The sequence below is a fragment of the Equus asinus genome, chromosome 7 (assembly GCF_041296235.1).
Source record: "Equus asinus isolate D_3611 breed Donkey chromosome 7, EquAss-T2T_v2, whole genome shotgun sequence".
NCBI classification, from domain to species: Eukaryota; Metazoa; Chordata; class Mammalia; order Perissodactyla; family Equidae; genus Equus; species Equus asinus.
This window is the reverse complement of record NC_091796.1, coordinates 13,112,361-13,136,544: the sequence shown is the minus strand read 5'-3', so window position 1 is coordinate 13,136,544 and position 24,184 is coordinate 13,112,361. Positions and strand designations below refer to the sequence as shown.

Below are 24,184 nucleotides of genomic sequence, written 5' to 3'. Positions count from 1 at the left end.
TGCTCTAATGCAGACGGAAAAATCCTTCATTCTGGTGATCAGTTCCCAAGCCTCAGAAACACTGCAATCCATCACACATGGTGCCTGATGGATGTGGCAGGCGATAAGCGTAGCTATAGCCGCTTCAAGGCCACTCACTAGGAATCTGTAATCTGACTCGGTTCCTTTAAAGCCAATGGTTTTGGGGTAAACCAAAGGTCAGCAAAAGTGTCTTCTTCTGCATGGATCATTTGAAACACCTAACAATCAAGTTAGATCAAATATTGATTTAGAAAGCACTTTCAAGTTATTAATGATTTCAGTTATTCCAATAATGAGAAAAATGAAATTTCATTTAATGAAAGTATTTGAACTTTATTCGTTATCTTTTTCAAACATCTTTATAATGATAAATGTGGCAGCTTACATAAAATCAACAAATTCCTTGAAAAATACAGCTCGAACTGTCAGATACTCTAGTAGTCTTTTAAAATATATACTTTTAATAGAAATTATATATATTTAAGGCATAAAACATGATGATATGATATACATATACATGGTGAAATGGGTACTACAGTCAAGCTAATTAACACCTCCTCATATGGTTATTTATTTTTGTGATGGCTATGATGCATCTGAAATCTACTCTCTTAGCATACTTCCAGTATTCAATACAGTATTATTAACTATAGTCATTACACCTATGCATTAGATCTCTAGACTTATTCATCTTACATAACTTCAAGAATGAGCAACCTTCCCCATCCCGCAGCCCCTAGGAACCACCATTGTACTCTCTGCTTCTATGAGTTAGACTCTTTTTTAGATTCCACATATATGTGAGATCATACAGTATTTATCTTTCTCTGTCTGGCGTATTTCACTTTGCATAATGTCCTCCAGGTTCATCCATGTTGTTGCAAATGGCAAGATTTCCTTCTTTCTCATGGCTGAATAATATTCCATTCTCTGTCTCTGTCTCTGACTCTCTGTCTCTATAATCATATCTTCTTTATCTGTTCCTCTATCCAGGGAGACTCAGGGTGTTTCTGTATCTTGGATATTGTGAATACTGCTGCAATGAACATGGAAGTGCAGATACCTCTTCGAAATACTGATTTCATTATCATTAAAGAGTTTATTACAAAACATTTCTGAGAAGAACATTGTATTCAATCTTGATGAGTAGTTTGCTGCACTGAATTCTTTGTCACGTCTATGAACGATGGCAGAAAAACAAAAACTATTTATATTCTCATAGGCTTGGATTTAGAGAAGAATTAAGCCAAGACTAAAGAATAAACAAAATTCAAAATAAAATGATCTAAAAAAAGTCAACAACAAAAATTATCTGTGAAAGCAATATTTTGAGTTTGGAAAATCCAAATAACTGAAATATCAAAACTACTTATTACTTGAATTATCCATAATTTTTCAGTTTTTATGGACACCTCCAACGTTTTAAAATATATTTTATAATACACATAGTAACTCTATTTCTATTGCTTGACTTTTTCTGTCTTTAACTTAGCTTTCATCATTTCATTAAAAAAATATTCATTTTATGCCTGCTATGCCTCAGACACTCTGAAATATTACATTTTAGCTTCTGAGGCCAAATGACCAAATATTAGATTTTGTGTTTATAAAATATTGCTATTGAGAGATCACTCAGAATTTAATATTACAGACATATCTTGACAACAAAGGAATCTAGTCATTAAGCACTGACAACCTCCATTGTTATCCCAAATCCAGGTGAATCGATAATAAGTTTTACATCCTGCTTAGAGAAAGAGCAATAACCTTTAAATTAGTGCTCTGCATGAAGAAGTAATTAGGTGCCCACTTTTGGAGAGGTCGAACCATCACCAATTGTACAAATACCTGCCTCTGAAGCCATATTCATTAATGTAGTAATGAGCTGTTGAAATAGCAGCGCAGAGCAAATCTACAATGCAGGGAACCTAATTGGCTTATGGATACTTTCAGCTACCCTGCTGTTAGAGAGACAGATACTCCTTTATACACGATGGACATTTTGAATTCCATTATTGGTGAAACATGGTGCTCTGGTCACAGGTCTCACACTCATGGATTTCTGAAAGCCTGAATTGTGGATCTCTTGATGTTTTTCAGCAATTTAAGTCAAATGCCCCATCAAACTTCTTTAGTGTTATCCAGGGAGGTCTTTTTGCTAAGTAAAACGGGGTCTTCTCGTGTCTCACACTTCCAGAAGACTCTGCTCACAGAATGATCTCGTCTGTTTTGTCCTCAGCTGTGAAGCTGGCTATCGGAGCCTGCCTCACTTAGCTCTGCTCCACTGCATGGCCCCAGGTCATTCCAACAACTCTGACAAGCCGTCTTGCAAATATAGGTCAGATAGTAAGAGTTCAAAGAAAAAAACATCAACAATATTTCTGCATCATTCGTGGAGAAAAAAAGACACCTTAAAGCACACAACTGGGATGGCAGCTGAATGCCAAACCCTTTGCATTATCATTATTATGACATGTATTGATAACAAGGAACAGCTGCTTTGTTTCTGCATTCCGTCTTGAAGTACCTCATCTGGTCACATAGACATAAATTCCGCTGGATGCATTGTTTTAATAATAATGTATTTCCCTTCAGTTGGTCATTTAGAAACCAGCCTGCTAGGGGCTAGATCCTTATATGCATGGCCTCTAGTATGTTTCACATTCCTATGTCCCTTCTTTCTGAATCTAGAGCTCCTAGGTATCAGTTACCTCTCCATTTAGGACTCGGATTCTATTACCCCCATCATTTATCTCATATTCTCCCCTCACACCAATTCCTAGTTTTGAATCATTTTCCTTGCCCTATTATTGTCTAGATCGAATTCACAAACATTTACGGAACTATCCTTTTGATATATACTGTGCTGTGCTGTAGGCTGGAAATCAGTTACATAGAGCATGGTCACAGTGCTGGGGAAGCACATGTCCCTGTTTTCTAAGTGCAAGGATGACATGAACCGGTGGTTATTCTCCAAGAACCTCTAAATTTGCATGTAGGAGGTCATTAATACATATTCCGGTTTAATGGATTAATGCTGTTCTGCACTGTCAAGAAGGATGACTTCTTGTACAAATGTTTTGATCTCCAGCTTAACCCTGATAACGTAGCCTTCCTGGGTTTTTCAGATTTGAAGCATTTGGCCACCATCCAATACCTAGATAGGTTATTGTGGCCTATGTACATATAATGGGAATATTGAATGAAACTAAAATGATTAAATAACAACATTATGTTACATGTAACTATTAAACCTTGATGTAGCCTCATATTAACATGTTTCTTGTAATTTTGCTTTGGTTTTATAGCAATAGCCTTCCATGGTTTGTTTTGCTTATTAATTATGCTGTTTATTGATTTGATGAATGCTGAAGTGGACTGAAAATTAGAATAGGAAGAAAATTAAATAATTGGAGAACCAACCACAGAAGACTTCTTTTTGAATTTCACTAATTAGCAAAACTATATGCTTTACAATCAATTGTGTCCCCCAATTCAAAGACATGTCTGTCACAGTATTTTTAACAAGTAGATCTTAGTTACAAGATTATAAAAGAAGCAAAATTAGGAATAATTTCTAAGTAGAATTCACATCTCTTGACGTTTTTCATCTCTAATCAGTTAAATTCTAATTCTGAGCTGCATAGTGTAGTGAAAACATTGGCATTTTAGTTAGACGTTTCTCATTTGTTTTTTAAGTTGTTTTACTGCCTGTATTTTTAAATGCTTTTGTCTGTTAAGTCTCTGATACTGAGAACTTGTGTTATTAAAAATAACATAAATCAATATGACCCTCCGTTTATGAAGTGACAATGCATATGCAAGACACAAGTCAAAGAAAAAGAATCACAGAATCACGTTCTTTGGGAAAGAGAAAGGGAAATTATAATTAGAATGTATTGTGATATTGGGCACAAAGTATAATAGCAGAGCAAGGACACCTAGATGATGGTATTCTCCTGTCTATGATGTCTAATTTAAATAATACGGACCTTACCTACCTACTTCCTTATCTACCCGCTTACCTGCCCACTTACCCCCATACAAGAAAAGCCTTGCCAACACTGGCATCCAATTTGTCACATACTATGTTTTCTCCGATAAGAACCATTTCCCTTCTTGGTCCTTTGGAGTCTTTAGATGGGTTAAGTAATAAAACAACAATGTTTTTGATTTATTGTGTGGGATAGAGCTCACTAATTAGAAAATATCTTTTCCCCTACATTAATAATAAGCTTAGATTCATTTCCAATTTGAGCTGTAAAATAAGTGATGTTCCAGTCAGAGAAAGTCTTTTAAAAACAGATTTACATAACAATGCGGTAAAATTAACTTCTCTGCAAAAGAACAAGGTTGAATTGACATGAAGTGCATTAAAAACTCTGCTTTCTGGCTTTCTCCTGGTAGCAGTTTGCCAAGAATCTTCATTGAATAATATTGTCATTTGCTTAGCTTCTGTTCATAAAAAGGCTGTATGCCTATGATGTAAATAATTTTATACTATGAGGTTTTAGAAAGAGAAAGGTTTAAGGTGATTAACACCTCCCTCACTTTTTACTTCTGGGCCACAAATTCAAAGCCTAGCTACAATCACCTGCCTTTCTCTCAGTCTCCCAAGTCTGTAACCATAAATCTATAACATCTGTAAATCTGTCATCACTGATGAACTGAATCACCAGGACAGGTCAATGCATTTGTGATTTTAAGATAGTAGAGATAAATGTTGTAGAGGTTCCATTTTGATTTTTGAAAATACATTTTCAATAATTTCTGTAGCTCCTCTTAAAGACATTGTGTCCTCATTAAATTTGCATCTTTTATAGGAGAGCGTAGCAATTAGTTGGTTCACCAAAAATAGCTCTTGAATGACTAGATAAACTCTCACTCATAAAAGGCTAAGTTATCAGAGTTGTTGATAACATTTAACAGGACACAAAATTCAGTTTCCTCCATGTTGTCTCATGAATGAAGTTCATTCTTTTACATTAAGTGAGGTCTGCCATTCTGTAACAGCGTTAATTGAACATGACACTATCTTGAAAACTATGTATTACTAATATCTACTTGGGAAGATTCAAAACACCAAATAGAAAACAAAAGGAGGGGGGCCGGCCCTGTGGCTGAGTGGTTAAGTTCATGTGCTCCACTTTGGCAGTCTGGGGTTCACTGGTTCCTATCCTGGGTGCCGACCTACATGCAGCTCATCAAGCCACCCTGAGGCTGCCTTCAACACAGAAGAACTAGGATGACTTACAACCAGGGTATATAACCATGTACTGGTGCCTTTGGGGAGAAAGAAAAAGGAAGATTAGCCACAAATGTTAGGGCCAATCTTCTTCACCAAAAAAACAAAAAAGGAGTCCTCTTTGCTTTAAAAAAAAAAAAAAGAAAAAGACATGTGACAGACACTATTATATATAGCTATATTAACTTATGATTCTGAATTTGAATAAAGAAAGTGGAAAACAAATATTTGAATGATGGGACTAGGAAAAAACCTTACCTTTTACTTAGGTACCTAGTAGGCAGCTAGCTCCACTTTCTGATATCTGCCTTCTTGGTTGAGCTTAACAATGAGGATACAATGGACTCTCCTTATGAGAAGGCAGAGGGGGAAGCTATTATCTCATACCGAAAGGAATATTGCACCTGCATTTATCATGCATCAGTAAAAGCATCTCTCTCAGAAAAATACCAATTCACTTTCTTCCACTGCTTACGCTGTCACTCCTCTATTTTAGTTCTACTAAAATATGTTCTATCAGCACTGTGATTAACTTTATGTGTTTATAAATACTATTCTTCATTTAAAATATTCACTATGTTGGCAAATAAGATGTTGAGTCACAGTTTGAGTCTGGGTTTTCTTGACTTCAGTGCTAGCATCCTTAGTCTAACTCTATCTTGTTTCTCTTAAAAAGGAAAACATCAGTCTTACTTTAGAGTTGTCATATTGGACCATGATGCCTAATCCAGCATTCCAAGTGGCATGCTCAGTTAAACCTGCTTAATCCTGCTTTTATCATATCACCCAAAGCAAAGCTATTGAATCGGCTTAAGTAGGTTAGTATTACATAAGGGTGTCTTTACTTTCTAGTGTCTGAATAGAGACGACATATACAATATTTACAAAACAGAATAAAGTCGGTCATATTAATGGACTACCTAGATAACACAAAAAATAGGAGTAGTTTTAAAACGTTCCAAGGAGATTGGAAGCTGGATAGAATTAGTGGTTCTACAAACCAAGAAGCTAGATTCTTCTTTGACTTGCTTGGATGGTATAGGATATCTCTTCTGAAGTCTGGGATCTCTGTATCCTTTGTGAATGACTTATGGAGCTCAAGATGGTGAACTGTGATGAGAGGAATGGGCAAGAGTCCCAGCGGTAATCCTCTCATGAATATTTTCTTCCAGCTTCCACTCTAGGAGTATCAGGACATTTTTAAGAGTCATTATTCACAGCAGGATTTAGTTTAACATAGTAGCAAGAGTAGTCTATACATAAAAATAAACCCCACAGCTACTGTTATCACGTTTAAGGAAACTTCTTACAGGCATCATCAGTAGTTAAAATATGTAGATCAATAGTTAATAGGTGCTGGGTAGTCTTTAAGCAGTTTACAACTATCAAACAGGGAATATATGTGACATTTCGCTAATGATGGTCTAAGTTAGATAGTTTGGGCAATATTATAATAATGACAATAATGATGATGGTGGTGATAATTACTATAAAAGTACTTACTTTTTGAAATAAGAAAAAGCATTTGTTGAGTGTAACTGCCTTCTTTAAATCTAATCTTAGTGCACTGAATCTCAACCCTGGCTGCCTATTAGAATCACACATGACTTAAAAAAATTCTTTTTTGTAAATAATTTTAAATTTTACAAAAAAGTTGCAAAGATAGTACAGGGAGTTACCATATTCCCTTCACTGAGATCTCTGTAATGTTAACATCTTATATCATCATGACACACTTATCAAAATTAAGACTTAAGTTTGGCAAAATATTATTAAGTAAACTACAGACTTTATTCAGCTTTTACCAATTATTTCACCAATGTCTTTTTCTGTTTCAGGATCCAATCTAGGCATTTAACTGGTATTTCTCCTCCAATGACTGGCAATTTCTCAGTATTTTTTCTTTCATGATCTTTACACTTTGAAGCGTATGGGTCAGGTATTTTGTAAAATGTGCCTTTATTTGGGTTTTCTGATGTTACATCAGGATTAAATTAGGATTATGAATTTTTGGGAAAAGCGCCACAGAGGTAAAGGGCACTTCTCGTGGCGTTGTATCAGCAGCTCATGGTGTCACTAGACTTCTCACTAGGGAGGTTAACTGTGATCGCCTGGTTGAGGTGGTGTTCCGCTGTAAACTTACTGTTTTTCCCTTTCCATTCTCCATTTGTGAGTAGGGGGCTCAGCCTACCCTTGAGGGAGGGAGGGAGGAAATGAAACCACGGTAAAGAATATCAAAGAATTGTGGATTTATGGTAAAACTATCACTGTGATGAATACCTGCCATTGTCAGCGCTATTTTGTTCCGAGTGCTCTACTAAACACTTTACCCGTATTTTATAATTTAATTTTCCTCTCTAGTTTGCTCAGGATTTTTTGATATTCCTAAAATTTATGAACCTTCTCTTTTCTAGCAATTGTTTCCACATACCACATATTTTACGCATGCCTGACTGAATCTTCTTCCCTGTCTCCAGCTCCATGCTAGCCCAAACTTAATAAACTCAATCCACTCAGATTCATTATGAATCTTGATCCGAATCACGGAAATTCTCCAAATTTTCTTTTAACCCTAAATAAAATTCAACTTCTTACAATTGTCTACAGGACCTTATGAGATCTGACCTCTGGTGCTCACCAAGGGCATTTCTACATCTCATTTCTCCCTTGCTCCAGCCACAGTGCCTTCACTGCTCTTATTAGAATATGATGTGTTCCTGTCTCAGCCCTGGCACTCAGTGCCTCCTTTGTCTATCAGTAGATAGCACTCTTTCCGTAAATATTATCATGGTTTCCTCTTATACTCTTTTTTTCCTTTGTGTTGTAGAAAGATAACTTCAGAATAGGCTTTCTTCACCACCCTATCTAGAATAGCACACGTCTATAACTGTATCTCTCCTTATTCTACTGAATTTTTCCTCATTGCACTACTATTACCTCACTTTGCATTATTTATTCTCTTCATTGTTGTTATTTATCCTCACAAGAATGTGGGCTCCATCATAGGAGTGGCTGTGTCTGTTTTATTCTCTCCTGCATGCCCAGAGCCTAGGAGTGGGTCTGGCACACACAAAGCACTAAATGGATGTTTGTTGCATGATTTATCAAATAAAAGAAAAAAATGATGTAAATAAGTAAAATAAAAATTATTATAAAAATAGTAAATGAAAGTAGAGAATGAAGTTAGCTTTGCTGTTAGATCATGCTCACCGTCTAACCCTGCTTTCCTTCGGAGGTTTCGCCTTTCTTGCTTTGATCATCTCTGATTTAGTTCCCATCCTCAGTCTTTGTGCTGTCCTGCCAGCATCCGAAATTCTCCAGCTGAAAGGATTTGCCTTGCTCACAAGGTTCTCTTAGAGACGTAATCTGGCTTCTGAACCTGGCCTCCCCTGGACTCACAAAGTGTTGGTTTCTATTCTGCAAATAGGCTGTAATATTACCTCTGGTGACTGTTACAACAATTAAATGAAACATGGCACATCAAATACTTTATAAATTAAAAAAGCCCTAGGAGATGTTACTTATATTTATTATTTATCAGCAGTATGCTTAACATTTTCTACTAGCAGCCACAAACAAATGTCTTCAGTGAGATAAATCCGCATCGCAAAAAATCTAAATCTCTATTATTAATTATGTCCATTAAATAAGATAATGTGAATGAAACATTATGTGTAGTGTTTTGGATGCCTGGTAGTTTCTTTTCATAACCCTTTCCATTTCATATTTGTTCAACTTTCTCATCTTTTTCTTGAGAATTATTGTGCAGCAATAGGAGCTAGAAATAACTGAATTTTTTCTTCTTTGGAATATTGTATAGAATTGATACTCATGAATCCATTTATCCTTAAACTTCCACCATCATTTTACCTGATTGACCTATCTACATAAACTTAACTATAAGTTTTTTGACCTTATTTAGAAATGCATTTTCCCCTCAAAAAGTATTTTCCTTTTGCAACTTTTAGTTTCTCTTAATAAAACAGTAATAATTATCCAGCATTTATAATCTCTGCTACTATTTGACCATGTGTCTATAATGGTTTCTATTCTAGAAACAGGCTTAGCATAATAAACACTACATAACTTCTCATATCAACTTTTACACATTTATTTTACTACTTTAACACGTCATGCCTACCCCCAATGACAGTAGCACTAAATCAAATACAAAGATTTTTTTTGGTGTGCTCTGATATTTTAACATTTCATAATGAAACATATTCTGTAATTTAAGTACATTTTCCATTACTTCCAAAAGATTTTTTTATTCTTTTACCACTATTTGAAGTATTCTGTTTGCAAACGTCATTTTAGATAAAATTAGAAAACACTTCCCATTACATGAGAACACATGGACCAAATAAAAACGGTATAATCATGAAACCAGCAAACAGCCACTGATGATCAAGTAACCAGATACCAAAGTATTTTCCTTTTTGCAGTGACTGATTATAGCTTTTAGCTGTTTAACCCACCCATTGTTAATTATGCCGCTTAGGCAATATGCTATCTGACTCCCACTAGGCTCCTATAGATAACATATCCCTGGAGCCTGGGTCACCATGGTGATGGGTGTGTGAGCTGTTTTTCAGGAATTAGAACCCCTTGTCCACTTCAGGCCAGTTGAGACCACCAGCTCATCAACTGGGCCCATGCAGATGTCCGATAGGCGACATTTTGATGTCAAGAGGCTAAAGACTCCACCCTCAGATCATGTTAATGATGCCATTTTGTGAACATGCATCCTATGAAGAGGCATGAAGTCTGACTACGCTTGCTCAGATCGTCAATTACCTCACCTCTCCTCACCTCCAATCACCTCTCTCCACATTTCAAACCACCTTGCCCCCATCCCATAAATATCCCTGAGTCCCTATTTTTGTGGAAGTGAATTTGAGGCTCAAGCTCTTGCTTCCTCACGTGGCTGCCTTGTGAGTAAACTCTCTCTCTGCTGCAATCTCGTAGGCTTGGTGTTTGGCTTTCTGGGTGGTGGGCAAAAATGAACCTGGTACGGTAACATTCATAACTCAACTGCCACAAAAGCACAATAAAATAAATTAGATTGGAAGATGGTATATGAAAAAGTATTTCTATTTAAGTCTAGAAACAAGGGTCTTTATTCGAACTTTATTTGGAAGTGTGATATTGCAAAGCTCAGTTAATGGTCAGATATTTACACAGTTCAGCTACTTGATCTTTGAGTCAAGTAATTTGGTTTTGAATCTCAGCTCTCATGTTTTTTAGCTTGGTTAAGTTACTTTCTTGAGTTTCTGTTTTCACATCTATAAAATGGGAAGAGTAATGCCTACCTTCTCAAGACATGTTCTGTGCCAGTCTCAGCCTATCAATAACCAATGTTGTGGTCAAACTGGCCCTTGTTCTTCTTATTGTGATTGCAAGACATCTTTCAGCTATCATCATCAGGACACTTTGAAAAAAATAAAGATTTATTACCCACAGGACCTGGAAATTACACAGCACATCTGAGGCCACACAGCTAGGTCATGGCGGGAGAGAGAGAGAGAGACAGAGCACACAGGCCTGGGGTTCTGCTTTTATTGGGGTCAAAGGTTGGGGCTGGGATTTCATATGCTCACTCTTTATTGGTGAATTTAAAACATAAGAGAGGGAATTCCAGCGTGGGAAGAGAAAAAAAAAAAATTAGCCCAACTGGTCAGTTATCTAAATGAACCCGAGATCTCCAAAACAATGGAGCCTCAGTGAGGGGAGGTGGACTGGCTCTTTGTCTAGCAATCTGGCTGGCCATAGGTTTATCTCAAATAACTCTCTTGAGGTGGATACCGCTTTGAAATGGATGCCTCTACAATCAAAGCTTAAGGCAAGCACTTGCATTACCAAAAAGAAAAAGCAAAACAAAAAACCAACAACTGTCAGGGCTTACACTACAGTACAAAATATATTTTATGCTAAATAGTTTCATGATTCATTTATATATGCAATTTTATTTCCCTAAAGGTATTAACAAATATGAAATGAGGGTTTTCATCAGAACTTACATTTTTCAGTATTATATTTTGGGAGCCACTATTAAATTGATAAATGGCTTAGTGGTTAAACACAATATTGTAAAAAAACTGTAGTGGCTATGATAATGGTGTTTGTATAAATGATTGTCATGCTGAATAGTCAAAAGCAAGTGAAATTTAAAAACTTAAATGCATATTTGTAGCATGAAACTAGCCATTTGTGATTTAACTGAAGTACAGCACAAAGTTTAGTTGAATTAATGACTTGAAAGGTTTATTAAACCAATTAATTTTATTAAATAATTTTAATAACTTTATTAAAATTATGATTTTAGTAATTATATGATTACATTAATACATATAATTGATTTTGTAGTTTTACTTATATTTATTTTTTTAAATATTTTGGTTTTATGACTGTGTAAGAGCTGAAAGCATGAGTATCTTATGCCAACTTTTATTTAAGAATATTTTAAATAACATAATTTTTAAAACCTTCAAGTGTATAATGATGTTTCCCATCAGATTTTCTTATTCTGAGAGAGTTCTAGAATATTATAGTACTTTGTCAATGCTTTATCTGTAGATAATTATGTTTCTAATTCATTGTTGGGTATCAAGGCAAAGCTGTGGTCTTCTGGCTCACGAGTAACATTATCCAGTCTCTTCCTAAAGAAATTCCTTGAAAAATATACATGAATTTATTTATTCATTCTGAAAACTAACATCCACTATGTGTAAAACAAGATGTTGGTGACACAAAGAAAAGGACAGAATCTCATCTCTCAAGAAGTGGCTTTCTGGTTGGTGAGAAAGAAGAGCCATCAATTTTAATGTTAGATGGAAGAGTAACGGCATAGATATGCCCAGGATGCTGTGGGAGCCCTGATTCTGCACAGGAAGTCCTCTGGATGTTGCTTCTCTTCTTCAACTGGATGTAGTATCCAAGATGTAACAGGTTGTATCTCTAGACCAGCCGTATTGTCACTTATTCACATCCCTCTGATCTCGGGCAAATTAGATCTCCAAGATCCAAATATTTTAAAGAATTTTATTTTGTTTTTCTAGTGTTTTAAAAATTACCAGGCAATTTGCCTGGTGATAATATTTTTCCTCTAATATCAACTTACTGCATCTTTGGATACTTTTTTTTCATGTTGCTCTCTTTGGGTTGCCTATTTGGAGCTGTACTGGCATTGCCACTATATTTGTGCTTCTAAGTATGAAGGTGGAATCAACCAAACCCTCAAAAGATGTGCTCTTTGGGTGATAATGACCCTGGCTCTCACAGTGATTCTAAATTTTCCATGGTCACTTAACACCCCCAGGCCTGTCAGCCACAGGATTATGAAATAAAGACTTTACAGAGGCTTAGCTATTCTTTTAGGACCTGAGATATATTTTAGGGAAAACAGTCAAATTTTCTAACCTGAAAGAATAGAAGATATATGTTCAGATTGTAATGAAAATGAGAGTCCTGTACTTGAAACTTGCCCTAATTGACTTCAATTCAACTAATTCACTGGATCAACCTGGCCATGCCATTTCTTCTGTGAGACATATGGAATGATGCTCTTGGCAGGCTGTGTTCTCACTGCTCACGGGCACTCTCTAATGTGTTGGTGGCCTCTGCTCTCATCAGTTGAGCTGTGTGTTTACTGAGAGTTAGTCACATTTGTTCCCAAACTGCTTAATGCCTGCTGTTCTTGACATTGCAATTACATAACTTAATTAAATCTTACATGAACCAACTAAAAAGAAAGAGAATAAATGTTTCTATAAAACATACTGAGTCCTTTGGAATTCTTGATAGATCATGGCACTGAATTTAAAATCTTAGAAGTATTTGTATCACACAACTATTAAAGAATAAAAATGCACACACTTACACAACACTTTAAAGAACTCTGAATTGGAAACTGTAGAATTATGGGTGATTTGTGCTGAATTGGAAACTGTAGAATTATGGGTGACTTATGCTGGAAAGATGAGTTAGAACCCCAATCAGCAAATATTACAAACAAAAAATAATGTTACAAGCAAAAATCTCCCATCTTTCACAAAATTTCTGATATTTTGTTGAATAAATGCACAGATAAATATTTTAAGTTAAAATATTTGAAGTATTTATATTTTTCATGAGCCACAGCTTTAATTGAATTTAGACAAACGATCTATTACCAGTCCAAAATATTTTGGATAATAGATCACTATTGTAAACAAGAGAGTGGAAACATGATAATAACAAGAAGAGACTGAAATTACACAGCACAATTAAAACTATATTAAAAACACTATTGCTTTTACAATAATAAAAACTATAGAATTGAAAAAAGTTTTCACTAATGTTAACTCCACTGAGTACCTACTTAAAGTGGAGGGTGATCTTTTGAGACTATTTGCACCCTTCTTCCAAATTACTGCAAAGGTAAGTATTTGGAGACCTGTAGCATTCTGGAAATTGAACCACAAACATCATATTTTTGATAATACCATCCTGATGCTTTTCTTTCTTATCTGGCTTATCAATGCATATTTTGTATACAAAATACAAGATTGTTATATCTACGCAAAATATACACATATATACACCTATTTTATGCATATTTTCTTCATTCTACCATAGCAGTCTGGCTATTTCTTACTGAATTCAATATTTATACATATAAATCAAAAGCCTGTAAGATATCCAAAGAAGCATTAATTCAACAAGATTCAAGAATACCTACAAAATTCTTAAGAAGTATACTCAGAAAAATATAAAAAATCTTAAGTACACTCAATAATTATGTGATTTAAATTGTAGTTATAAAAATATTACTCATTAAGATTATAAAACATACATCACATCAAGAAAAAGATCAGTGAGGTTAAGAGTAATTAATTAGAAATAATATACAAACTCACAAAATATTAATATCAATGCACCATGAAAATATTTGTTTCTAATTAAGATGAGGTCAGTCTACTCTTCTAGAAGTCAATTGAGTAGAACGTGACAAAAACACGTCTGCGCAATTTATACAAGACATTTATACAAGAACAAATAATTTTTGTTTTCTTATTCAGAATCAGTGAAACAAATGACTAAAACATCTTAATTCTTACCCATTTGATTCAATGTATTGCATCCTGTATTAATAATAAGTGATCATTTTTCTTTTGGTGTAAATAATAGTGTTGAGTTAGCATTACTTTTCTTAGTGTTATTTTCTTTATTCTTTTAGCAAACCAAGAGTTTCTAACAGGCAAAAATTGTGGGAGCTTAATGATTACATAAATAATTTCTTTTCTTAATTTGTAATGTTATTTTCTGTATCTTGTAGATGTTATTGAAATTTTGTATGCCTCCCCTTGTGTTAGTTATATATTTTGGAATATATTTTTGAAATACAGCATATCTGCACAGAAGTTCAAAGATCAGAAATGTACTGTTGTATAAGTTTTCATAAAGTGGACACATCCGTGCCACTAGTATGCAGGTCAAGGAAAACAACATTCCAGTGACCCGTAATGCCTCCTACTCCACTGGAGTCACTACCCACTCAAAAGTAAACACTATGCTTACTCCTAACACTAAAGATTAGGTTTTCCCATTTTTAAATTATATATAAGTGGAATCATGCAATTTTTAATCATTGTGCCTGGATTCTCTTGCTTCTTGTTTGAGATGGATGTATGTTCCTGTGTTTCATGCTAGATCATTAATTCACATTACTGTATTGTAATGCTACTGTCTACTGTTGGGAGACATTTTCTTAGTTCTAGTTTTTGGTTATATAAACATTTTTAACATTTTAGTGCATATTTTTAGTGACAATTTGCATTATGTACAAAGATAAACTGAGTGGTGTAACTAGTATATCAATTTGCTCAACAAAAGAACATAAAATATTTGTCAGTAATTGACTCACTCCTTCATCTTTGTATTATCCATGATAATATTGTAAATAATACACTTTGTGTTCATTAAGCTAAATTATTTTTGTATTGGACTAGGCAACCGTTCTTCAGTATTATTGTTCTGATTAGCATCATAATGTTACTTGCATGGGAAGCAATATCTGAAAGAAATCAGAGCACATCCCATAACTTATTTACACTAATTAGGGAAGTCTCAGATATATCTGAGGCCCTGGACAATGACGGTCCTCTTAGGGTTTTACATCTATGCCAAATGCTCCTCGTCTTACATGAAATATTGATTAGAGAAGATGTTTTACTTCTTTAGCAAGTGAATTAATATGATATTTCTAGGGACTTCCATTGTTCCGTGGTATGTTTGAATGGCTGTATTAATTAAGCAGCAAAAATTCATCTATAACTGATCAACGTGAAAAGTTATGCCTTCATTTCTACATTATGAAGGTTGGAAATAAAGGAAGCAAACTAACATTACTGAATTATTGTTCTTCAGTTTTCACTCCAGGTGGAATTCAACAAGCTGACTTTCATAATAAGGAATGTATACATTGTGGGGAGGGGGTTAAGGGGTGTGAATATACACAGCTAAGCATAGTAAAGAAATGGAGCTGATGATTATAATAGTGTCCACAGACAAAAATACAGTGCATCCAAGCTTACAATATGCAACTGGTGGTATTTTTGGAGCATCTCAAGTCATAGACAGGATTGAACTAATTAGAGAAGCTATGCTAGGAATCGTGTTTCTTATTTATAAATCATTGTGTTTTCCATTATCGAATAAAAGTTTCCTTTTCCATTTTCCCCTCTTAAGCTTATTAACATTCACAGTTTTGTCAAGGTTATAAAAAGATTATTATTTGGATTAACTGAAGTAGGTAAAAAAAGAGGCTTAATTAGTCTTCTTTTTAAAAAAAAACAATATGTGAACTTGTTCAGGAAATTATCATTCAGTATGATGGAAAATAGTTATCCAGCCTGCACCCCTGGGGAATATGAGGGGTGATTTCTTTATAGTTGTAATGAAGCTAAATACAAACTAGTAAAAAAATAAATAATATTTTCTGTAATAACTAACATTTTATAATTGACTTGAAAAAATGGCAGTTTGTTACAGAAAGACATCTTTGTTAAGAAATTTAAATCATGCACACATACACACACACACACACACTCGTAAACTCATCATCTATCCTGAAGGCTAATTTCTGATAACTTCATCCAGCTAGCCATTCATTTATTAATTTAAAAAATAGATCTACTGCTTACTACATGAATGTTACTGTGTTATGTGCTAGGAGTGCAAAGAAGGAAAACGTGTTTCTCAAGACTCCAAAATGTCATTCAAAGAGACAGTTCATAATCAGATAATTACAGTTCAGTTTCTAATGATGTAGTCCAGTAATAGGGCTATGAGCAACAGCTTTAGTAGTCAAGGAGACAGACACATTAGAAAGTGTTTTCTTGAAGCAGATCCCAAACTTGAATGTTAGCTGGAGGGACAGTAGAGAGGTTAAAGGTACAGGTTTTGATTTTAGGCAGATCTGGGTTTATAACTCAGCTCTACCACTTACTCTCTACAATACCTAGTGCAAACTACTAAACCTGATGTTCTCACCTGCAAAGGTTGATGAGTCGCATGTCTGTAGTGAGGGTAAAATGGAATACAGTATATGAAAGACTTAGCAAAAAAATTCAGCTACTTAAGATGGGCCAAGCACACTTCTAAGCTTGTTACATGGTTAATTTATATAATTCATTCAACACATCTAAAATAAGAAATATGATTAGTCCCATGTTGCAAATCAAGAAATAGAGGTACCAAAGAAGATATACAGATGGCAAATAATCATATGAAAAGATACTCCACATCATATTTTATCAGGGAAATGCAAATTAAAATAATGACATATTGGTAGACATCTATTAGAATGGCCAAAATCTGGAACAGTGGCAAACCAAATGCTGGCAAAGACGTGAAGCCACAGGAACTCTCATTCATTGCTGTCGGGTGTGCAAAGTGCTACAGACATTTTGGTGGATACTTTCCTATAAAACTAAACACACTCTTAGTTTATGATCTAGCAATTGTGCTCATTGGTATCACCCAAAGAGATTGAAACTGTATGTCCATACAAAAACCAGCACACAGATGTTGATAGCAGATCTATTCATAATTGCCAACACTTGGAAGCAACCGAGACGTCCTTCAGTAGGTGAATGGAAAAACAGCCTGTGGTACATGAGAACAATAGAATCTTATTCTCTGTGAAAAAGGAATAAGATATAAAGCCTTGAAAATACATGAAGGAAACTTGACTGTAACTTACTAAATGAAAGAAGCCAATTTGAGAAGGCTACATACCATATGATTTCACCTATATGACCTTCTGCAAAAGGCAAAACTATGGTAATAATAAAAGATGAGTGCTTGTCAGTGGTTGGATATGGGAAGGGGGGTGAATGGGTGGAACACAGAGGATTCTTAAGGCAGTGAAAATATACTGTAGGATACAGTAATGATGGACACGTCATTATATTTGTCCAAACCCATAGGATGTACAAGACAAAGAGTGAACCCTAAGGTAAACTATGGGCTTTGGAACATTATGATGTGTTAATTTAGGTTCATCAGTTGTGAAGAATATACCACTCTGGTGGGGAATGAAGCTAATGGAGGAGGCTATGCATGTGTGAGAGCAGGGCCTATATGGGAATTCTCTGTACCTCACTCTCAATTTTGCCATGAACTTAAAGGTGCTCTAAAAAATTGTCTTAAAAAAAGCACAAGGACATTATCCATCTATATTTCCTCATAAGGGATTGTCTGGCATTAAATTTAAGAATAAAACCTATGGGAACAAAAGAAATAGAGATGAAGAGGACTTACGTAAGGTTGATTTGTGATTTGAACAAAACGGAGGCTGAATCTAGAGCCTGACTTTTACTTGATTCACTGTATGACCTCTAGAACCTGTCACATAACTAAGGTACATATTAGTGATGATGATGATGATTATAATAATGTTGATGATGATGATGATGATGATGTTGACAGATGAGTAGGTATCAGCTAGATCAAGGAAATGAGGTAGGGAATGTGATAGCAAAGTGCTTTCCTAGCAGATAGGAGAAAAAGAGCAGACAGATTTATATAAAGGTGAGATGTGTCTAGAGTCCCTGGAGTGTGGAATGGTAATGAGAGAGAGGTATATCCCACAAGTTCATGCAGGCTCTTGTGTAAATTGTTAAGGAGTTGAGATTTACTGTGAGTCATCAGGTGTTTTTCAAAAAGATATGATATTGTCAGATTAGCATTTTTAAAGAGTTAAGTCTGGAAACTAGTAGATGATACATTTCAGAAAAATAAATAAGGGAAGTAGGGATTCCTTTTAGTGGACCATTGCAGTGCTCTAGGAAAGAATATGGAAATGAATGAACTAGGACTTAACTGCTGGGGAAATATCTGTTAAAAATTTTGGAGAGGAAATCTACACGTCTTGCTAGAGTAATGACACCCGAATGACTCTATAGAGATTGACATTAGAGACGCTTTTATTGAAATCCACCTCTATCTGAAATCCACCATAAATAGACACGTCTACATTTCTAGAGTGAAGATGATGATGATTCACTCATACTAGATTTTTTTTAGTTTCATGAATGTTAATGTATAATAATTATCAAAAACATCGGGGAAATTAATGGTTAAAGAAATTTTGAAAATTTTAGCAAAAATAATCAGGCTTTTGTTCTGCAAAATTTCTTAGGTTCTTTAACATGCTGAAGCATATTAAATGTCTCTCCATATTCTCCAAGCTTCTTTGATGGAATTTGTGATTGCCGTGGTGGTGGTGCTGTGTGTAGTCTTTAGAGAATTGCATAGAACATTCTTGGGGCCATAGTAGTAAATACTCGGAAGTATAATTCACTTTTATAATTTACCTTCTGTTCCTTAGTCTATCTGATTAAGATACTGCTTTCTCAAGTTCTCTTTATTACTGGTTACTTATTCTTTATTTCCTATATCAAATGTCACCTTCTCGGAGGGAAGCCTTCCTGGATCATCCTAGCTGAGGTAGCCCAAACTACCTATCCTCCTAGCTGTTCTATATAATTTCAGCCTACTTATTTCTTTCCTAATATTTCATTAGCTTTTCTTTTTATTTGCTTGTTTATTGTCTCTTTCCATCACATAGAATATAAGCTTCCTAAGGGACTGTGTCTTTCTGTTTTACTGTGACAGTTCTATTACTTCAAACAGTGACAACTATACAGGAGGAATTCATTAAATATTTGTTGAGTGTATTAAATAGTGAAAATAGTTTTAATCGTAAAGTACAAAATAATTTTCAAACTGCAGAAATATATCTCAAAATCCTATCTTCTATGAAACTTCTGAGTTCTCAACTAATCTTCCACAAATTCTTGACTTACTTATTCTTGTCAAATAATCAAGAGAGTAAGGAAATGCAAGTTTGTTCAATGAAGTATTTCCTCAAACATTCGCTTTAATAAATAATGTTCCATAGTATCGTTAATTCATGTATCAAGAAAACATGTCAAACTTTTATGGTCCATTATTTCAACAGAATCATTTTTAAAAATAATGGCCCAAAAAGAGACATTTTTGGATAGAAACCTTTTCTAAGAGTGCTCTTTGAGCAGCAAAAACTGATTTTAAAATATCTTGTGAAGACTGAACTAATTGATGGTAGAATTTATTCTTAACTGAGCAACAGGAACACATTGTTACGCTGTGATTTTCAGGACTCAAGGGCCCTAAAGATTCTTTGCAGTAAGTAAGGAGAATACCAATTGCCTTGATTTCATGACATATAGGGTGCCCATATTTCTCCTCAAAAATTTTAAAAGGCGTTTGCCGTTTGAAAAACTTGACAAGCACCATATCACAATGTAAAACACTTTTGAGCCTTCTGTTTCTCATGTTCTCAGACACACAGAGCTTTGTAGAGTTGATGAAACTCTACATGAAATTTTAGAAACATATGCACTAACAGATGAAGCCACACCTGAGATGTTTCAGGATTGAATTTCCCGGAGCTATCACATCAGAATCTCTTGTCTTCATGGTCTGTATAGATGTTACTTTTAACAACAAAAAAAAATTAGAAAAACATCATAAGTAAATTAAAATTGCTCAAAAGGCTTAGCTCATCTTCTCACCACAATGGCTTTCTGTTTGAAAATATATTCTCTACTTTTAGTGAGAAAGAAGGGTGGCATTGTTGAAAAAATAATTAATGCCCAAAGACCTGAATCCTAGTCCTTGTAGTACCCCTATTTGAGTGAATTTGGGAAAGTCATAGAGACATTGACTGTTTTCTCCATGTGTTCATCTATAATTTAGAACAATAGATGATTCCTTATCCATTATAGTCATCCATGAGCCTAAGTGGTGAATGATACTGACTGATGTTTTTCTGCTCAAGATATTTTGCTTCTCACTATAACAGATAATCAAAAGCACTCAAATATTCGTCCATGTCTTATCCAGCCTTGTTGCCTCCTGCTGTGTGTTAGGCTTCGTGCTAAGTAGTCAAGATGCATAATAGGGTCTCAGGACACAATGATCTCAAAACATAATAGGAAAGGATATATTTTCTCTTCTCTCTCTTTTCCACTTTTCCTTCTTTTTATACCTCATTTATTCTCTTTCCATCTGTTTTATCCAAATGATTTAAGAACAGAATATATAAACATACGGCACTCAAAGAAAAAAGAGTTATTTTGTGTCTGGGCTACATAGGAGTGGAGAGAAGGCAGGCATTCAAAGAATGTTCCATGGAGAATGTAGCATTTTATCTGGATTTTAAGAGGCAAACATTTATTCTATTAGTCTATGCTCCCTAAAACGTAAATGTACCATAGGTATTCCCAAAAGAACCATTGAAAGAAGCAATAATGGCTCAGTAGATTGTAAAATTATTTTCCCCATTTTTTTTTTGCATTAATATACCATAACAGAAAGAAAATTCTAGAGTTCAGAGTTAGGAGTTACTGCCTGGCAAAAATGAGTAGATCATTGTAGGTGTGTGGAAAAGGGAACAATGCAAACTTTTAATTGCTCACTGATGATTATAATTTACCCTGTTATTTATTTCATTTCTGCCCACCTTGAGGGAAGAATATATTCCAGTTATAAAGGGAGAAACAGACAACATCCATTCTTATATTCTTTCATTTGTTCAGACTTATTCTATATAAAGAGGAAAACTTGATGTCTTTCTTGGAAACACAGTTCTGAATAAGCGTAAAAGGAAGTTAGAATTTCTTTCACCCAGCAAATGGAACTTTCACATATTGTAAAGACAACTTGATTATAGTGAAGACTAAATGGACTAGAATTTGTACATTGTTAAAATGTGAATAAACAAGTTTATGGATTGGCTTTAATGTACCTGTGTTAATAAGTTTATGTTATCCCGAACGTATTTGTGCTTTCCAGAGTTATGATTATCTCTTTTTGCTATTGTTGCTTACCTAATGGTTTAGTGTTATACATTAAATGTCTCACTATGGAACCCAAACATGTCATTCTATGAAGACTAAAATCATCAATTGGCAATACTGGGCAAATGATCTTACTGCCTTAATTATTATTTTCCTGATGGAAACTTCATAAAGCATAATTTTATCTATCCTATTTCTATAAATACCTCACTTTTGTACAAAGAGCACTTGCAAAGTTAACCTTATTATTACTTCACTTTTTACTATTATTTCATTTAAAAGAAAGGGAGAAACACTATAATGTCATAGAGAAAAGTAAGATGGTTTGATGTAGTAGAAAGGGAGATATTTGGTTTCAAATGTTGGTTCTACCATTTATTAGCTACGAAATTTGGCAAGAATTATTGAGAAATGGCACCCTTGTGGAAGGTAATTGTATAAACCAAGCCTTAATCAGTCAGCCCAGGCCCCTAGTAGCAGGTGTACATCTGAGACTTTGTTGCACTGCCTGTAGGTCAGACTGCTGTCTAGGGTTGAGCAGTGCCTCAGGGCGCCATATTGAAGGAGGCATCTTTTTACATTGTAGACATTATATAATTGTTTATTTATTCCAAGATTTTCTGGTAGATGCCCTCAGGGTTTCTTGCTTTAAGAAGACAATATGTGGTAGATGGAATGGCTCCTTGAAGATGCCCATGCCTTAATTCCTGGAAACTGCAATTGTGTTATATTACATGGCAAAGGAAGCTTGCAGATGTAACAAAGATTACAGACCCTAAAATAAGGAGATTTCTCAGATTATCCAGGTGGCCGCAGTCTAATCATATGAACCCTTAAAAGCAGTGCTTATAGCTGTGCAAGAGAGAATGCCTAGCGTAAACTAAAACCATGGTGATGGATACAGAGTCAAGGGCATACGGAGAAGGTGGACCGTCCAGCAGGTGGTGACTGATCAGTCACTTTCAGCCCCTCAAGTAAGAATAAAATAGCTGATGGTGTATTGGAAGTCTCACTACCTTCTCAAGTAGGGACATTTGCTGTATCTCAGATGGCTGCTCGCTTTTTCTACAATGAGCAGCAGTATTTCCCAAAAGAGGATAAAAATCTCACTTAGACACTAATATGTCTTTAATTTGTCCCTTTTAACACTTGCTAATGTTTTAACTAGGCTTTCCTCAGTTTTGTACAGTCTGCAGGCAGCAGAAGCTATAGTTAGAGACACTTGTCATGTGTGAATATTTGATACTGAGAATTCTGGAAACAAAAGCATAATGCTCGCCACACATTCATTAAATGGACGTGTGTTATGCAGCTGCTGTTTATAGTTTTGTGTTAGTGAATGTGACCAGTGCGGGCTTAGGAGGGTGGAAAGGTGGGGAGGGCCCTGGCAGGGTTCTGAAGAGCTACAGTCTCAGATGTTTCTAGTCTACCGTCTCTCCCGATGTCTTGTTCTGACAATGTGTTCTACTCCATCCTCTGGTACCCCTCTGGATTTCTTGTGGCTGTGTGTGTAGGAAACAATTGTTCTAAGGTTTATGTAGATTAAAGAAGAGAAATCCTCAAGGTTTCAGATCACCAGACACAAATTTCTGAAAAGCCGTGTCACCCTTCTTTCAACTAAACAAATTAAAAGTGATACCAACTTGTAGATGTAGGAACAAAATATTCCAGGTGAAGGAAAGGCTCATTTAATAACATTAATTTGATGCATGTCTACTTTTAGTCATTAACTAATTGTGATTTACCGGGTTACCTAACTTTTAGACTAGCTCAGGCAGCCATGGCATCATCATATTTACTTTAAAATCATGAGGTAAAACGTGGAGATCTTTACTTCAGACTCATTGAGTTTTTCTTCCATTTAACAAACTGCTCGAAGTGGCATAATGTCTATCTTCATTTTACACCATTTGCATTTGGATTATACGGAATTTGGGTAAGACATTCAGGTTTGATTCACTACCATTTCCTGCAGGTGCCATGCATCCTTTTAAAACACGTTTAAATCTTTTGGCGCACCACATTTCCCAGTGGTCTTATTATTAGAAGGCAAGTGAGTCAGAAAAGAGGCTTGAGAGTGATTTTAAATGCACTAAACCCAGAGGTAATTAGAACTTTTTCTCTCTCACACATGCACTATCTTTCTCTCTCCATCTCTCTCTCTTTCTTCCTCTCTCTCTCTCTCCTCCCTATTCCTATCCCTATCCCTATCTATCTCTATCTCAATCTCTATCTCTATCTCTAACTCTATCTCTATCTCTAAGCCTTCTTCTTTTATTCCCCTGCCTGGTTCCCAAAGAAGGAGCAAGGGGATATGGCTTCAAAGGCTGGTACCAAAGCATTAGGATATAAGGATATAATTAGTGAAAACCTCCTTGTGATTTCTTCATGTCAGTTTCTCCAGTAGCAAAATGGAGCTGGAAAATGGGTGATTAATATGATTCCATATACACATTCACACACACACACACATACATACGTATGAGGAAATATTGCTATTGTTTGGAGAATTGACAGGCTTTCTTTAGCT

General features: G+C 35.2%; 1 long non-coding RNA gene across 2 annotated transcripts in view; it reads right to left on the bottom strand.

Moving 5' to 3' along the window:
* Positions 1–363: 363 nt before the first annotated feature.
* Positions 364–24,184, bottom strand: part of LOC123287385 (uncharacterized) — a 233,690-nt gene continuing 209,869 nt past the window's right edge. Inside the window, exons 3-4 of one of the 2 annotated variants that reach the window (XR_011504370.1) lie at positions 10,579–10,697; positions 364–6,446 (exon numbers count right to left, since the gene is read on the bottom strand). This is a non-coding gene — a long non-coding RNA (uncharacterized lncRNA). Of the gene's footprint in view, positions 10,698–24,184 lie in introns of both variants that reach the window. The other variant, XR_011504369.1, reaches the window with a different exon arrangement.